General features: G+C 36.2%; 1 protein-coding gene across 3 annotated transcripts in view; it reads left to right on the forward strand.

Moving 5' to 3' along the window:
- Window positions 1-19,045, forward strand: part of LOC150107317 (synaptobrevin homolog YKT6-like) — a 108,653-nt gene continuing 89,608 nt past the window's right edge. Inside the window, exon 1 of one of the 3 annotated variants that reach the window (XM_090391181.1) lies at window positions 1-156. The gene's annotated coding sequence lies outside the window, so the exon portion shown is untranslated. Of the gene's footprint in view, window positions 157-248; window positions 268-480; window positions 758-19,045 lie in introns of those variants that run through there. The other 2 variants (XM_090391183.1, XM_090391182.1) reach the window with 2 other exon arrangements.

Raw genomic sequence — 19,045 nt, forward strand, 5'->3', positions numbered from 1 at the left:
GTATATCTATAATTAATATTACAGTTTTGTGTTTATTCTCTGTGTGCGTGGTAATTTTGTGGTTTCTTTTTTGTAACTTATTCGTTTCAATTCGGTTGAAGCTGTGATCAGCGCCTTTCTCTGTTGCTGTCATGAAGTCCGTATGAGTCAATTTTTGTAAGTTGAATGTTTTTGGATTGATGCTTTCAGTTACCTAAAGTTGTATTTGTTTTGATGTAGTGATATTTAGTCGATATTGTAGATCATTTCTTAAGTCTTTTATTGCAAGTATGTTAAATATGTTCTGAATCAAAATATAAAATTATATACAATTAAATCCGATATGCCATTGACGTTAATGTTGAGTAAGATAACGTCCTAACTTCCTCTGTGTACGTTTTGTGGAGGATCGTTTTTGTAATTAGTCTTCCAAGCAGTTCTTTGAGTAACAGGTTGTGTTCTTTAGAACACAACCTGTTACTCAAATAGCTGTTTAGTTTTGCTTTTGCCGAATGCCTTGAATAATTGTTAATCTTGTTTCTTTACGTGTGCATATATACGCATACTCCATCTTGGATATTTAATTTTAATAGTAGAGGTCTTTTGTTTATAAAACATTGGAACTCTAAATTTACCGAACGATCAGTTATTAATTTTATATTGGACTGATTTTCATCTTATAGTATTTTGTATGTCTCTGTGTGTGTATATATATACACACACTTTTCGATTATGCAGTTCATTAACGTAAATTTTTTAAGTAACGAAGAAGAAAAAGGTAATTTATTCCTTGTGAAATTATTTATAGGCCGACATTCACATTATACTTGTCCTACATACATTAATGAATAATATATTTATGAAATAAAACAAATTAAGGTAGCATTTAAGTGTACTGATAATACTAATATGTTTAGTTATTTGGAGACCACATAACACTAACCTCTCAGCCAACCAGGCTGGCAATTGTTATTTATTTTTGAAGGAATAATGATACACATTTTGGGTAAAAGATTTTTTCTGAATTGAAGAATTTCACCTCAGCTGACTTTAATACATTTGCAACACTAATCTTCTGGAGTTGAGGTGGAAAATAATGGGGGGGGGGAAGCTGGGTACAAATGAGATGACATAATATATGAAAAACACAATGACAGGAGTATAGTTATCATGATGGTTTTTTTTTTTTTTTTTTTTTTTTAAATAGCAACATTTTTGCTTACAATGATTAATATACTAAACTCCAATTAAAATATAAAACAGTCAAAAATTCATTATCTGTTCTCAAGCTATCTCAAACAATGTGAAATAGTCATAGTAGGAAAATTAACATTAAAAGTTGGGAAGTTCTGGTGAATTTAGAGAACAGAAAAAGGATTAAATTAGTCACCAGAAAGCGATGTTATCAGTATTTGTAATTTTGCATAACAAAATGAAGTCTGCCTGCTTTTGTCTAAATGACAAAGTTTGTAGCTATGCAACATTCAGAAGTTTACTTTTATCAATGTTTTGTAATAAGGTGATTTGTTTGATCTGGAGAGTGAATACAACTAACCTCTCAGCCAACCAGGCTGGCAATTATTTATTTATTTATTTTTGAAGGAATAGTGATACACCTTTTGGATAATGAAAATGCAAATTTCAAATTAGTAGGAAATTATACACAAAATAGTTATTTATAATTCAGTTTCTGTGCACAAACTTAATAGTATTTTCAGAGAGGGACAATGGGAGGAGGGATTTTGCTAATAAGAACAGAATTGAAGCTGAAAAGAGTAATGTATATCACAGTGAGGAATATAGCTTATTTTGTTATTATTATTATACAGTATCTCCATGGAATCCAGAGACTCATTGTGGGAGATCCACACTAACTTTTATACACACAAAACCTATCGTATCTCTCTTTAATCTCATTCACTGTCAAGATGCTCAATCTGGCGATCCATTCCACTCATTCATCACCCTCCACCAAAAAAATATAATCTTCTTCTTCTTCTGCAGCTTCTCCCACTTAAGTGGGGTCACTGTTTGTTACGAGTCTCCTCCACACCTTCCTGTCTTGGGCTGTCACCACATCCAAGTTCTTCATCTTCAAGTCCTCTTCTACCAGCTCCCTCCATCTCTTCTTTGGCCACCCACGCTTCCGCCTTCCTTGCACATCCATCTGCATGACCCTTCTTCCCACATATTCGTCCTCCCTCCTCATCACATGACCAAACCATCTCAACCTTGCCTCCTGTATTTTCGCTCCTAAGTTCGTAACTTTCACTGTTCCCCTGACATAGTCATTTCTCAGATGATCCTTTCTGGTTACACCGCACATCCACCTAAGCATTCTCATTTCTGCTACTTCCATTCTGCTAATGTTATTTTTCCTCAGGGCCACAGTTTCTATAGCATATGTCATAGCTGGCCTCACTACTGTCCTATAAATTTTGCCTTTCAGATTGATCGGCACCCTCTTATCGCATAACACTCCAGCCATCTCCCTCCAGTTCCTCCAACCTGCTTGTATCCTGCATCCCACTTCCTTCTCAGCTCCTCCATCTTCTTCCACTGTTGAACCTAAGTATCTAAAGTCTCTCACCTTCCTGATGACATTTCCTTCCAGCTCCAGATCTGTCTCCTGGCCACTGCCCACTGCACAACACATGTACTCTGTCTTACTTCTGCTCAGTCTCATACCTCTCTCTTCCAGTACTTTTCTCCATCTTTCCAGTTTAGTTTCCGCTTCTTCTCTTGAATCTACACACAGCAAGATGTCATCTGCATACAACATTGTCCAAGGTGCATCTTCTTTGGGACCTGTCCCAAACAGGTCCGAACACTTGTCTTCACATTTCTGTACATTTCCTGCACCAATCTGACATATTTCTCCGGCACCTTCTTCTCCCTCAGACACCTCCAGACTTCTTGCCTTGGCACTCTATTATATGCTTTCTCCAGATCAATAAATACCAGATGTAGCTCCCTTTGTTTCTCTCAATATTTTTCCATCATCTGTCGTAACCCAAAGATAGCATCTGTTGTTGATCTACCAGGCATGAAGCCAAATTGTTCCTTTGCAATCTCCACCTCCTCCCTCAATCTACCATCAAGAACCCTTTCTAGGATCTTCATTGTGTGGGACATTAACTTTATTCCTCTGTAATTTTTACAGTCTTGTGCATCCCCTTTACCCTTGTAGATGGGAACAAGAGTACTCTCCCTCCATTCCTCGGGTATATTTTCCTGTTGGCAAACTTTCATGAACAGGTCCCACAGCAGGTCAATTCCCTCTTTCCCCCAGTGCCTTCCATGCCTCCACTGGAATTCTGTCGTGGCCCACCGCTTTTCCATTCCTCATCCTCTTCATGGCCTCTGTCACTTCCATTCTACTGATGTTCTGCACCATCCCCTCAGAAGGCTGCCCATCTCCTCTGTGAGTCCTTGCATTTTCCTCATTCAAAAGTCCCTCAAAGTATATTTTCCATCTGTTTCTTAAAAATATAATCTGCACTCCTTTATTAACCACAGTAACGCAACTTGCATGGATCACCCCTAGTTCTCTATTTGTCATATATTGAAAATTTTACTTTGCGCTAATTTTATGAAATCCCTTTAATATCGTGTAAGTTTTTATCATGTCCCCCTTTTTTTTATAACCCACACACCTACAGTCTCATCATGGGGAGCATTCCACAGGCCTGTCACTAGCTGGGTCACTTTATTCTTGCTATACACCTCCTGATCCCCTAAGAAACCTAGGTGACTAAATCTGTACACAGTTATCAGGATCAGCCAAATTGTAGCCTTACAAAGAGGGATAATAATGTCCCCATCTTTACTTGTTGGTGTGTTTTTCAACATCCAAGTAATCCTTTGAACTATTTTACCAACTTTTGCAATATGCCCTCTGAACTTCAACTCTCTGTCTACCATTATCCTCAAGTTTCTAGCCTCATCAATTTCCTGCAATCCAGTACCATCAGTATGATATACAGTATGTAATTTTTTCAACCTGTAGTTTGTAACCTTATTTTGTAGCATTAAGTTGACAATCATTGTCCTTACTAACACCAGGTTACTAAACAATGCCAGTTTAGTAACCTGTGTTAGTAAGGTGGGGTGTCACAAACCCCAAAGATTTTAAATTGACTATAACTTTTTAACAACGTGTGGCAGTGAGTCATGCTTCAGTATAGCTTCCCCTCCCGTAACCTGCTACTCGACGCCATAGACGACAGGCTGTTGCGTGCAAGCAAGTTTAGTGTACAGAGGTGTAAAGTGTGCTGCGTCCACCCAGACCCCACCTTACCAAAAGTGTGACTATATTTACTTCCGAAACATAAGTTGTTTTCGTGTATATTCTACTAAAATATTATCGTTACTGCTGTGTCTTCTATATTTTTACATACCAACTATAAGCAAATACGTTTTCGTAAATATTTATAGGGTATTTTGAGAATAATATCTTTTTTTATCAAATGAGTTATGAACAGGGAAGAACAGAGGTTGCATCAACTTATAGATGACCTTTGACAGACAAGGAGCCATTTAGTGGAGATGATGATAGTGAAATTGATTTAGAATTGGTCAGTAACCATGAGTATGATACAGAACAAGACTGTAAGGAAGAATCATCAGAGGAAGAATCCACAGAGAATCCATTAATATTGATTAAAAAGATATGGATTTCTATAATACACTACATTATTTGGGTGGATCTGTGGGACCCCACCTTACCACTTTTGTTAAATTTTCCCACCTCACCAGCACTGGGTTAAGTCATCCATCTTGCAGGATATCTACATCACCTTTATCAACTATTGCTCACTCTAGTTTGCATCATCAGAAAACTGAATATCCCCCTTCCCTTTAAATGTTTTCCTATATTATTGATATACAAATTAAAGAGTAGTGGCCCAAGTACAGAACCCTGAGGTGCTTCACTAGTCACACGCATTCTTCTGGATTCCACTCTATCATAAAGTACTCTCTGGTGTGTGTCTGTCAGCTACCCCACTCCCTGTCCATGCTACTAGTTTCATATCCATTAATATTTGCTTCAACTTTTGTAATAATTTTTCATGTGGTATTCTGTCAAATGCCTTTGCAAAATTTGAATCTGTCTGGAAGATAGAGGCTAATAGGATGAAACATATAATTGGTTGCTTCTGTAAGCTGGGGAATATAAGAAAGAATGCTGATGGTATACACTGGTAAAATAGCACATTGTGTATGCACAAGTAATTCTTATGGTTCTTTCAACCACATGGACATAAATTGGAAGAAATAATAGTCACTGAGAAAGGAAATGGAATTTATATGGCTGCTAAGAGAACATCTAAGACAACATATAATGGAGGAGACCTGACGTTTGAGAGTGCTGGATCTGGTCATAGTATCAGATAATTTGGTTTTAACCAGTGTAGTCATGCTCCCTCCACTTGGGGAAAGCAGTGCTGGGAGATTGCTAGACATAGAGAATTTTCTTTTAAGAAGAGGTATTTGTGGAGTTACAAAGCAGGTAATTATCACAAACTGAGGAATCAGTTTAGAGCCATACCATGACATAAGAATTTGGATGGGAGAGATGTTAGGAGTGTGAGAGATGGTCAAGAAGTATTTGAAGAAATCCAATATCAAACTGCATGTCCAGAGGCAGGAGGATTAATTAGCTAGCTTGATGAATATCATCAAGTAGTAGTTGCAGAAAAAGTTGTGGAGGGATATAAAGAAAAAAGTGATCAACAAGCAGTACAAAACACTTGCAAGAAAGGTGATTCATATGGTAAAGAAGACCAAAGCTAATTTTGAGAGGAATCTAGCTGATGAGGTCAATGAAATCCAAAAGAGTTATGTCTCTATTTGGTAAGCAAAAGGAAGAATGACATTTATGAATGCTATTGATATGCAAGTGTCTGCTTCCCTATCAGTAGCATTCCCACAGAATGATGCTGATGGTATGTGGCTGCTGATGAACATTGATAAGCAGGAATTAGAAGTTATTATTCCTCTTTGCAAGGCCTTATCTGGGCTGCTGCTCACAGATCATTCTGTGGGAGATGATCCACAGGTGAGTGACCATTAGTGTGGAAGGTCTATGGAATGCTCCCAGTGAGAATATATTGAAGGTGTGTGGGATTCATAAACTAACTGATAGATGGATAAGAGAGAACATGATAGAAACATATTGGATTGATACAAAAACTTTTCAGTATGTATCAGGAAAGGAGAGAACAAGGGATCATCCCTGAAAGTTGTATATGAGTATAGTTAGCAAGAGTGTTAAGGACTAAATTCTTTGCTTGGAGGGTGGTGGTGGTTGCTAGAATGAGTTGCTAGCTTCATCAGTGAAAGAGTTCAAGGAGAGATAGGTATTATATGAACTGTAGTTGGTGCTCTTCTGTGATGAGTATTTTGACTTCATGGAGATGCTAGAGAAATAATTATTTAAAAGGAATATAAATTTTGGGGTATTTTCAACGTATATTTTTCAGTGTCTAAGTATTAGTTATTGAAATTGAAGACTTCCATGAGGAAAGGGTATATGTGGAACTACTAGGCTGGTGATTATTAGAAGCACAGGAGACAGCTTGCAGCTGTGGCATGGAATGAGGAGTTGGGTAGAAAGGAGATCAATGCTGCTTGAGTGATATTCAAGAACTATCTAGTAAAGTTTAACCTTGTAAGTGTGAAATCAACTAATGAAGAGATTAGCATACACTACAGAGAAAAAAAGCATTATGGAGACAATATAAGAGGAGTGGTAATAATCAATTCCACGAGGAATATAAAGAACAGGCAAGGCAAGGAGGGTGACTTAGTTCTAAGGGTAACAAAAGTTCAGTATGAGCGGCAGTTGAAATGAAACAAATGAAAATGAAACAAAAAAAAAATAAAAAATCCAAGGAAGTTCTTTCAGTATGTAGCCAACAGAGAAAATAATGATTATGATAGGATGGCATTGATTGAAGAAAGTGGTATAAGGACAACTGCTGCAGAGGATATAGTGGAGATATTTAATGAGCATAAATGTCTTTTATCCTTATGAATGTTACATCATGGATAGTTTGAGAGCAGTGACTGATTGTGAGTGAGAAAGAGGTATATGGGGATATTAAGCAGATTTGATGATATATCACCATGTATTTTGAAGGAATGTGCCAGGGTGTTGACATATCATCATCAAATTCCTGCCATGTACCCTCAAGGGGATGTACAAGATATGACAGTACTACATGAAAAAATTACATCATTACTAACTTCCTATCTACAATTTTCCTCCAAATCAGTCTGTTACTTGTCAAGACTCCAACATTATTCGATCTTATATTTCTATCGTCTAAGGCACTTTGTACCGTATCAATCCACCTATATCTTGGTCTTCCTCTGGGTCGTTTTCCTACCAACCTGGCAGAGAACACTTGTTTTGCTAATCTTTCCTCTCCCATTCTATTTAAGTGACCATACCACCTGAGATTAGCTCTGCTAATGCATTCCTGGATGCTGACAATGTCAAGTTCTTTCCTAATATCCTTGTTTTTAATATGATATTGACATTGATGCCATCTGTTCACACCAGTAATCTTTCTCAGGACTCTCATATCTGCAGTCTCTAGTCGTTGGTCAAGTGTTTTACTGCTGACCCAGCTCTCAAATCCATAAGTTAAAACTGGTTTGAACACTGTCTTGTATACAGCTAATTTAGTGTTCCGACTAATTTCTCTCTTATTCCATATGAATTTATTCAATTGACTTCCCACCATACCAGCTTTGCTGATTCTGTTGTCTATTTCTATATTTAATTTACCATCTTCAGTAAAACTCGTGCCTAAGTAGCTGAAATGTTTTACTTGTTCCACAGGTTCTCCATTCACAACACAGTTGACATTTTCAATGATTCTGCTTATTTTCATTGTCTTTGTCTTTTTATTGCTGACCTTCATACCATATCTATTACAACAAGAATTCTCTGACTAAATTGAATTTAGTCAGAGAATCTTGCAGACTTGTAGCGGATTTATTTAGAAGTATAACATCATCCGCATAAAGCAAAGAGCTGACATTAACATCTCCAATTTTGATATCAGGTTTAATACCACTTTCCTTCATAATGTGATCCATATAGATAATGAATAACAGAGGGGATAATGTACATCCTTGTCTCACACCAGATTTAACATTAAAACATCTTCCTGTGCTTCCTTGAATTCTAACTGCTGACTTACAACTCAAATAAAACTAAGTATTGCTTGATATAATGCTCCATTGACACCATATAACTGCAGTGTATTGAATAGCTTCTCTCTTGGCACCTTGTCATATGCCTTTTCCAAATCAACAAAACTTAAATACAGATCTATGTTATATTCCCATGCTTTCTCGACTTTGTTGTAAAGTGAAGATCTGATCCTGACAGCCTCTATTTGGCCTGAATCCAGCTTGTTCTTCACCAAGCTTTTCTTTCACAATTCTTCTCAACCATTTCTCAAGTATACTTGCATAGATCTTGCCAGGAACACTCAGTAGGGAAATACCTCTGTAATTCTCACATTCAGTTTTATTTCCCTTTTTATATATGAGTACTATGAGAGCTCTACTCCACTCATCGGGAATTCGTCCCTCTGTCCAGGCTTTCTGAACTATGCAGTGCAGCCACTGTAAGACTTTTATACCACCATACTTCAGTATTTCTGGTCGAATATCATCTACTCCTGCTGCCTTTCCACATTTCAAGCCTTTGATGGCTTTTTCGACTTCAAGTATGGATATGTATTCCTGACTGCATGCCCTGGTCAGTGTTTTTTATCACTGTGCTGTCATCACTGCTTCTTTCATTTAGCAGTTTTTCAAAGTAATTACTCCATACTTCAAGGATATGTTTTTCTACCGTTTTCATGTCACCTTTATCATCTCTAACTCCTTTTACAGCACTCTTTCCTCCATTCCTAAGCTTCTTCAACAACCTCCAGAATATTTTGCCACCTTCTTGATATTTATTTTCTATATTCTTGCCAAAGTCCTCCCATGACTTTTGTTTAGCTAGTTTTACACACTGTTTAGCTTTCTTACATTTGTCTCTGTATTCTGTAAGAGTAAAAGCTGACTTATTTGCCAGGAACTTTTGATATGCTTTCTTCTTTTCCTTCACTGCCTCTTTAACTTCCTGTGTCCACCAGGGAGTTCTGATTTTTTTATCCTTACACACAACCTCCACATGCCTCTCTGGCAGAATCAATCAATGTTTTCTTCAGAGTTTGCCACTGAATCTCCAAGGTTTGATTCCTGTTCTCAAACTCTTTCATTTTCTTTTTAATAATCTTTGTGTATTTTAGTCTACAGTTCACATCTGAGAGCTGCTCAACTTTTATTCGCTTTAAAACTTTCTTACATATTATTCTTTTCAATATGAAATTCAATTTTATCCTGCTCAAGACTAAATAGTGATCACTTCCAATTTCAAATCCTCTGTACACTCTGGTGTCCTGCACCAGGGAGAAAACATCACTATCAACAATAACATAGTCAATGAGACTTTTCTTATTCCTTGCCTCTTCTCTCCATGTGAATTTGTGCACATTTTTATGTTGGAACATTGTGTTAGTAATAACCAGTCCATGTCCTGAGCAGAAATCCAACAGATATTTGCCATTATTATTAGCTTTGCTCTTTTCTCCAAATTTTCCCAAAATATTTTTGTATGTCTCACAATCATTTCCTACTCTGCTATTTAGATCCCCAACAAGGACCACCTTTTCCTTTTTCATTGTGTCAGTTGCTTTTTCTAAAGCGTCAAAAAATTCGTCCACTTCTACCTTAGTAGAACCTTCTGTGGGACCATAGGCACAAATAAGTCTCATTGTCCAGTTCCCCATTCTCATATTTGCCCACATTACTCTACTTGAGACTGACTGCCATTCAAGAAGATTAGCCTCTTATTTTGTGTTGAATACTATGGCTACTCCTTCTTTTTCTTGATTGTCATTGCCTGAATATAACATTTTGTATTTATTGCTCAGAAAGATCTCACTAGTTTTGGTCTTTTTTGTTTCAGCCACCCCTATTATGTCGATCTGGTACTTATCTAATTCCTCAGCTAGCTCCATTTCTTTGCCATTCAGGGTTATAACGTTGATAGTACCGATCTTTAACTCTGGTGCTGTTGAGTTGGGGTTTGTTTTCAGATTTGTTCCATTAGCTGACTTTTCGCTGTTTGCCCTGGTTCCCTGGCGAAAACAACGGGAGCCTTGTTTAACCGGGCGATGCCCCAGCCGGCATGAAATTTTGTCATGTTGTACCATCATTTTTTATTTTGGTTTAACCAATAAGAATACAATTTGGTCGGCTAAATCCCAAATTGCCAGCCCATCCTCGTTCGTTCAGTATCAAAGTAGATACCCAACAGGGTGCACCACGAGAAGGTGAGGATTGGATATTAGGTCAGAAGCTCTGGTCGGTTCTCCGCATTCCTTTAAAGGCTATGTGGAGGTCTCCTCTCAGTTATATAGCTTTGACCCTTCAGTCTTACATTGGGTCAAGTAGAAGGAAGGCAAGGTTGTACCACTTCATAAAGGAGATGACAGAATTCAAGCATCAATTATAGGCCAATCTGTTTGTTAGATATTGTGGTTAAAGTGTTGAAAAGTATAGTGAGAATCACGATCCATATAGGCCAGTCTTTTGTTAGATAAATTTAGTTAAAATGTTGTGAGAATCAGGATCCAGAATTGAGTTGACATCAATGGTGTTATATTTGATGGACAGCATGGATATGCTAAAGGAAGGTCACTCATGTTTTAGTAATCTACTTATTACAATAAGATGATAGCAGCATTGAATGTAAGAGATGGATACACAGTAGTATACTTAGATTTTGCAAAGGCTTTTGATATAGATTATTGCATGATAAGTTGATAGTCAAAATTGGAGCCGATATTGGATAATAGAGTAGTGCATTGGAGATTGGCTGTCTGATAGATATCAATGTTTCATATGGGGGAGCAATATCCCAGAAAAGGAAAGTTGCTAGTGTGTGTGTGCCTCAGGGGTCTGTTTTAGGGCTGTTGCCTTTTAACCTGCATGTTAATGATATTGGGGAAGAGTTGAATGGGGGATATACAGTTATTTGCAGATGATGCAAAGTTGGGACAAACTATGAGGAGTAGAGCAGTTTTTTTTTTTTTTTTTTGTGATTGGCCCATATTCTAGAGGTTGGCTGATCAACCTATAGTACTTGAGTACCGTATATGGGTAGTGGGATGGGAAAGGAGGAACTTGTTAACATTCGATTTGAAAGCCTGTATATTGTATTCCTTGGGAAATACCTTAGGGGGAAGACTGTTGTGACCATACAAGAAGACTTGAATAGACTGAGTGAATGGACACAGGAGTGGGAATGCCAGTTCAATGTTGCAAAATGTAAGGTTTTAAAATTTGGAAAAGAAAGATGGGATGTAGAATTTACTCTTGTGGGGATATATTGTTGAAGGTGAAGGAAATAAAAGATCTTGTTATGATGGTGGATGAGGATCTAAAATTTAGAGGACATATTGCCAAAATTGTGAGGACAATACAATTAATTCTGGCAATGATGCAGAGGACACCAACCTGCAGAAGTAAGGAGGATTCTGGTTCCATTGTATAAGGCTTCGATTAAGCCATATATGGACTATTGTGCACAGGGTTGGTCACCTGCTTTTCAAAAGGATGAATAGATGTTGGAGAGGGTCCAGAGGCATTTGACCAAAAATGGTTTCTGATTTCTGGAATGTGAATATGAAGAAAGATTGGGATGATGCAATTTTTAGTCTAGTGGATAGAGGAAGAGGGGTGATATAATAGAGATGTACAAGTTAGTAAGGGGTTGTTATAGTAATCATTGAAGAGATTTTTTCATAAAATGGTGGGAGGAGAACAAAAGGTCATCTTTGGAAGCTATATAAAGAGAGTGTGATCAGGGGAGTGAGAATTTTTTTTTTTTTTTTTTGTATGGAGAGTTGTGTATGATTGGAATGCATTGCCTGAGAATATGTTGTCCGTAAAGAATTTGAATATGTTTAAGGCATTATATGATGATCTGTGTGTATGACAAAGAGGACCTTTCTAGATGAGTATATGTGACTCCATGGAGTCCTATGATGATGATAATAATGTTATTAAATGACTTTTATTGGATTCACACCAAAGACTTTCAGTATGTGTCAGGAAGGGAGAGAACAGTTGGTCATCACCCCTGAAATTTGTATAAGAGTGTAGTTGGCAAGGGTGTTAAGGAATAAATTTTTCCTTGGAGGGTGGTGATGACAGGTGGAATGGATTTCCAGAGGTGGTTGAGTACTTCATCAGTGAATGAGTTCAAGGAGAGATATACGTATTATGTGAACAGTGGTTGGTGTTTTCCTGTGATGAGTATTTTGACTTCATGGAGATGTTAGAGAAATAATAATTTAAAAGGAATAAAACTTTTCTGGGTATTTTCAGTATATATTTTGCATTGTCATCATCATCAAATTCCTGACATGTACCCTTAAGGGGGGTGTACAGGATATGATAGTACTACATGAAAATTTACATCATTACTAACTTCCTATCTACAATTTTCTTCCAAATCAGTCTGTTACTTATCAAGATGCTTGCATTATCAGATCTTATATTTCTATCTAAGGCACTTTGTACTGTATCAATCCACCTATATCTTGGTCTTCCTCTGGGTCTTTTTAATGCTGACCTTCATACCATATCTATTACAACAGTTATTCAATTTAGTCAGGGAATCTTGCAAACTTGTAGCGGATTTATTTAGAAGCATAACATCGTCCGCATAAAGCAAAGAGCTGATATTAACATCTCCAATTCTGATATCATGTTTAATACCACTTTCATTCATAATGTGATCCATATAGATAACGAATAACAGAGGGGATAATGTACATCCTTGTCTCACACCAGATTTAACATGAAACCATCTTGGTTTAAAGTTAGTTGTAAGTCAGCAGTCAGTTCTAACTGCCGACTTACAATTCAAATAAAGACTAAGTATCGCTTGATATAATGCCCCATTGACACCATATAACTGTAGTGTATTGAATAGCTTCTCTCTTGGCACCTTGTCATATGCCTTTTCCAGATCGACAAAACTTAAATAGAGATCCTTGATATATTCCCATGCTTTTTCAACTATTTGTCATAAAGTGAAGATCTGAGCCTGACTGCCTCTATTTGGCCTGAATCCAGCTTACTCTTCACCAAGCTTTTTTTCCACAATTCTTCTCAACCATTTCTCAAGTATACTTGCATAGATCTTGCCAGGAACACTCAGTAGGGAAATACCTCTGTAATTCTCACATTCAGTTTTATTTCCCTTTTTATATATGGGTACTATTAGAGTTCTACTCCAATCATCAGGAATTCGTCCCTCTGTCCAGGTTTTCTGAACTATGCAGTGCAGTCACTGTAAGACTTTTATACCATCATACTTCAGCATTTCTGGTTGAATATCATCTACTCCTGCTGCCTTTCCACATTTCAAGAATTTGATGGCTTTTTCTACTTCAAGTATGGATATGTATTCCTGACTGTATGACTTTTGAGTGTTTTTTACCACTGTGCTGTCATCACTGCTTGTTTCATTTAGCAATTTTTCGAAGTAATTACTCCATACTTCAAGGATATCTTTATCTCCTGTTTTCATGTCACCTTTATCATCTCTAATTCCTGCTACAGCACTCTTTCCTCCATTTCTGAGCTTCTTCAACAACCTCCAGAATATCTTGCCACCTTCTTGATATCTATTTTCTATATTGTTATCCAAGTCCTCCCATGACTTTTGCTTAGATAGTTCCACACAGTGTTTAACTTTCTTACATTTGTCTCTATATTCTCTAAGAGCACAAGCTGACTTATTTGACAGGAACTTTTGGTATGCTTTCTTCTTTTCCTTCACTGCCTCTTTAACTTCCTGTGTCCACCATGGAGTTCTGATTTTTCTATCCTTGCAGACAATCTCACCACATGCCTCTCTGGCTGAATCAATCAGGGTTTTCTTCAAGGCTTGCCACTGAATCTTTGTTTAAGCATTAAATATTTATTGAAATTGATCACCCTATAAAAAAAAATCATCTGTTGGATTTTTAAGCTCAGACTGAAATGGTAATGTTCTCCTGAAATATTACTGCCTATCATTTTGCTGCATTTTAAAAATTGGTCACAGTATTCATAAGAAAGTAATGTAATTTGACATGTTGTTCATAAGATAAACAGCAGTATAATTAAAACTAAGCATTATGAGCATTATAGCAAGCATATGTCCATATGCAGTAATCCCTAAATTATTCAACCATGGTGGGAAAGCAGTTTGCCAGTTGGTAGACAAGGTAGGAAAAAAAAAAAAAGTAATTATTCTAAATTGAACCTGAATAAAATGGTTCCACTTCACTGATTTGAGAAAACAGATTATTGCCAGTGTTTAATAAAGTTATTGTTAAAATTGATTTAAGGTTACATTTTGAAGTAGATGTTATTTAAATCCCTGCACTCCCCCCCCCCCACCTTTTAAAATGAAATTTATTTTTATCTCTTGTGAACAAACAAATGAAAGGCAAAAGTTAAAATACTGAAAAACAGTTCCTGATTAATCACATGCCAAGTAGAATGGTTTAAGTTGTGTTTGAAGATAGCAATTCCATTTGAGTTAAAATATTAATGGCTCTGCTATTAAGGGATTAAAAGCTGAGTAAAGTAATTGCATTATAAAAGTTAGAAATCCATTTGTGGGTTCATCCTTAAAAAATCATATAGTTGTCAATATATTTGATTCACTTCAGCCAGCAGGGAGGTTAACATTTGTGTCTGCTGGTGGGCATAAGTACAGCATAGTAGTATTTTAGAATTAACGATTACTAATATTACATATGGGCACTTTTACATTATTTAGATCATAGGTGGCCAACAGCAGGCATGCAGCCCGTAACGTGATTTTGTGCGGCCCATGGCAGGATAAAACTATATTAAATTATATGTATTATCAATTTAGCTATTAGTTTCGAGTTATTTAGCTATTAGTCATCGTTGAAAATCGACTTTGATGAACTTGTTGCCACACATTGACGCCCAGTGTTCTCATTAAGTTGTGTTACATGTAAAAAAACCAGAAATATGTAATTAAATTTAATTTAACAACTTATATTTAAATCAGTCCAGTATTTTATATTGTTCTCCCAGTAGTAAAATGATTTACCAATAATAGTAATTCAATACATATAACTATTGCCTTGAAAAAATGCAGAGTTTATTTTTATTTAAGTTCTGTCTAAAAGTGTGCGGCCCGTGCCGCTACCACTCATCATATATTGGCCCTCGTATAGAATGAAGTTGGCCATGCCTGGTTTAGATCATTGATTTGATAGCTGGTAATTTTTCACGAATATACAAAGAAGCATGTGGCAGTAAATAATAGAAACATCACAACATCAGGGTGTACTTAGTAGAAGCAATTATGGAAAAGAAGATAGTGTACCGAAAGTTCCTAGCAACTAAGTCAGCATGTGCTCCCAGAGAATACAGAGAAAAATGTAAAAAAAGTGAAGCAGGGTACAAAAGTAGCCTAACAAAAGTCATGGAAAGACTTTGGTAATATAAAAGATAAATATCAGTAAGGTGGCAAAATGTTGCAGTGGCTAGCAAAAAAGCTTAGAAATGGAGGAAAGAATACTGTAAAAGGAATCAGATGATAAAGGCTATTAAATGAAACAAGCATTTATAGAAAACAGTGAAAGAAATTATTTAAGAAGAAGAATGCAATTGGGAGTATACATTACTTCAGGTAGAAATTTCCCATCAACCTGAAATGTGGAAAGGCAGCCGAAGTAGATGATCAACTGGAAAAGCTGAAATCTGGGTATAAAAGTTATAACTGTATTGCATAATTTAGATGGTATGTATGGTCAGAAGGTCAAATTTCAGATGATTAGGGTAGTGTTCTCATAGTGTCTTTGTAAAAAGAGAAATAAAACAATGTTAGAATTACAGAGAAATTTCTCTACTGAGTGTTCCATGTTAGATTTATGTAAACATACTAAGAAAAATCATGGGGCAGAAATTTGGAAACGAGCAAGCTGAATTCCGATCAGATTTTCACTTGAAGATAAAAATGTTAAGTTTTTTTTTATAATGGTATTAATTCACAACACAAGAATAATAAGAAAATAAATATTTATTTACTTATATGCTCATATTTTGCTGATGTTATGCCTAACATCTTCAGATCACAAAACAGTTTGTCACAGTATGTGAACAAGAACAATTAGTTAATAGTGAGAAATGATTGTAATGGACAACAAAGAACTAAGGTCCTAACTGGCACCATCTATTGCTGGATAAAGAGACAGAGTTTAACAAGTACTAATTTGATATTAAAATGACTGACTCCCAGATTTTTGGTAAATTGATAGTCATACTTTGATTGTGGAATAATGACATTGTAGTGCAGACAACATAGTGAAGTTGATTAACGAACACCTTATTGGGTATTTCATTCTGGAAAAGCAGGTTTTATTACTAGAAGGATCGGAGTGTTCAAGGTTTAGAAGTATATGAGCAGAATGTTTTGAATACTAAGTAGTCAGGAAGTCAGTTAAACAAAGGAACTGGATAAGATTTCACCACAGGTTTTAAGTGTATATTCTGAAGAAATGGCACGTCTATTGACCTGGCTGTTCAATGAAAGTTGAGCTATAGGAAAGATGGCCAAAGAATGGCCATCTTTCCATTACAGGTTGGTGATGGAATGGAAGTATCAAACTATAGAAAACATTGTATTTTTCAGTATTTAAGATGTTGGAGATGATATACAAAATTGGGTAGACAGGGGTAATGTTATCTGTGAGAATCAGCATTGATTTGTTAAAGGCCATTTTTGTGTCAGTTATCTGGTGTAATAATATAAAGTAACAGGTGTTATGGGGGAAATGCCTGTACTGCTAGAAACGTGCATATTCACAAGTGCTCTCTATGGTTGCGAGACATGGATAATGGTCAAGACTATTAGACGAATATTGGCTTTTGAAAGAACATGTTATAGAAAGATTCTATGAACTGAATGAGTGCAAAAGATAACAAATAAAGAAGTGTATTGCAGAGTAAACTGCAAAGAGAATATAATGCAGAAAAGAATTCAAAGGAAACTAAAGTTTTTTTTTTTTTTTTTGACATATCTGCAGATTGGATAACAGTAGAAAGATCATAACCTTGATGTTTGGTACAATTGATGGTATAAATAGAAGAAGACAGCCAAGGCAAGAGTAGATATGAGGGTGGTCTGAAAAGTTCTCGGCCTTGACCATAGATGGCAACACTATCGGCAAGATTTTTTTTTCCTAAGTTGGTACATCTGTCATAAGCATCCATGTGAAATTGCAAGTCATTTTATCAAGTAGTTCATTTTATACAGCTGTCTGAAGCAAAAGTGTTATCTGTATCCCTTGAAATGGATAAAATTGAGTATCGTGTGGTTATAAAATTCTTTGTAAAAGAAGGTTTAATGCCAAAAGAAATTCATTCGAAGTTCATAAAAGTTTATGGATACTCTTCTCCTTCATTTTCGACAATTAAGAAATGGGCTGCTGAGTTTAAATGTGGTCGTACCAGCGTTGAAGATGATCCACGTGAAGGATGTCCAAAAAGTGTAACAACACCAGACATCATTGATCAAGTGTACGATATGGTATTGGATGACTGGCGAGTCAAAGCGCGTGAAATTGCTGTGACTATAGACATTTCAAAAGAACATGTAGGATATATTTTGCATGAAGAATTGCATATGAAAAAGCTTTGTGCAAAATGGATTCTGCGCTTGCTCACAGCAGATCTTGGAACATTTTAGCGAGAATAAAACTAATTTTGTGCGTCAATTTATTACTGTGGATGAGACTAGGATTGACCATTACACACCAGAATCAAAACAGTGGACAGAAGCTGGTTGTTCAGCGCCAAAGAAGACAAAGTCGGTTCCATCAGCAGGAAAGGTCACGGCATTTGGTGTTTTGGGATGCTAAAAGCATTTTGTTTATTAATTATCTTGAAAAGGGTAAAACAATAACTGGGGAATATTATTCCGATCTTTTAACCAGACTAGACGAAAAAATTCATGAGAAAAGGCTGGTTTGCAGATGAAAAAAATCATCTTTCATCAGGATAATGCACCTGCCCCAAAGGTGTTTTGGCAATGGGAAAATAAAGAGATCTGCACTATGAATTGTTGGAACATTCACCCTATTCCCCAGATTTGGCTCCTTCTGACTTCTGTCTCTTCTCAGAGCTAAAACTCTTCCTCACTGGTCAGCATTTTTCTTCGAATCAAGAGGTGATTGCAGCTGTAGAGGGGTATTTTGCAGATCTTACTGAGAACCACTATAGGGAAGGGATAATGGCACTGGAGCATCGCTGGAATAAATGTATGTCTTAAGGGAGATTATGTTGAAAAATAAAAATAATTTCGAAATTATAAATGTGTTTTTTCATTGTTAGGTTGAGAACTTTAGACTGCCCTCATAGATTTTGTGATTTTTTTTTAAATAATGACATTTGATTTTGTTTTTGAAAAAACAAAATCAAATGAATTAATTCATATTTAATTATTTAATTCCTATCATATTTAATTGTTATTTAATTCAGCAATTCCATTTCATCATTTTTAACATTGTAAACAACATCAGAAGAAAATGATTAATTTACTTATCTTACTGATATTTTGTTGGATTTCTAACCATCTTCAGATCACAAAATTTCAAATGTGGTAAATACTTAGCACTTAGTCATAGAAACAGTTGAAATTGTAACTGAAAAAGAACTAATATCCTAACAAACTACCCCCCCCCCCCCCTCTGTATGACCTATACTGTGTAAATGAAGTTAATTCAGAAAAGTCGCATGAATGATGGTTTCTCAACTCTTTGGCAAATTAATGTAGCTGTATTTGTAGAGATAGGGGTGTACTTCATAGTTAATACTGATTTGAAAAATAATCTCAGACCTGCAGCAACTCCAGTGTAGCATAGTTGTCTTACTCAGTTTAATCCTGTGT

This window comes from Typopeltis vanoorti, chromosome 4, assembly GCF_054136105.1.
Source record: "Typopeltis vanoorti isolate ZY-2024b chromosome 4, IOZ_Tvanoo_1.0, whole genome shotgun sequence".
NCBI lineage: Eukaryota > Metazoa > Arthropoda > Arachnida > Uropygi > Thelyphonidae > Typopeltis > Typopeltis vanoorti.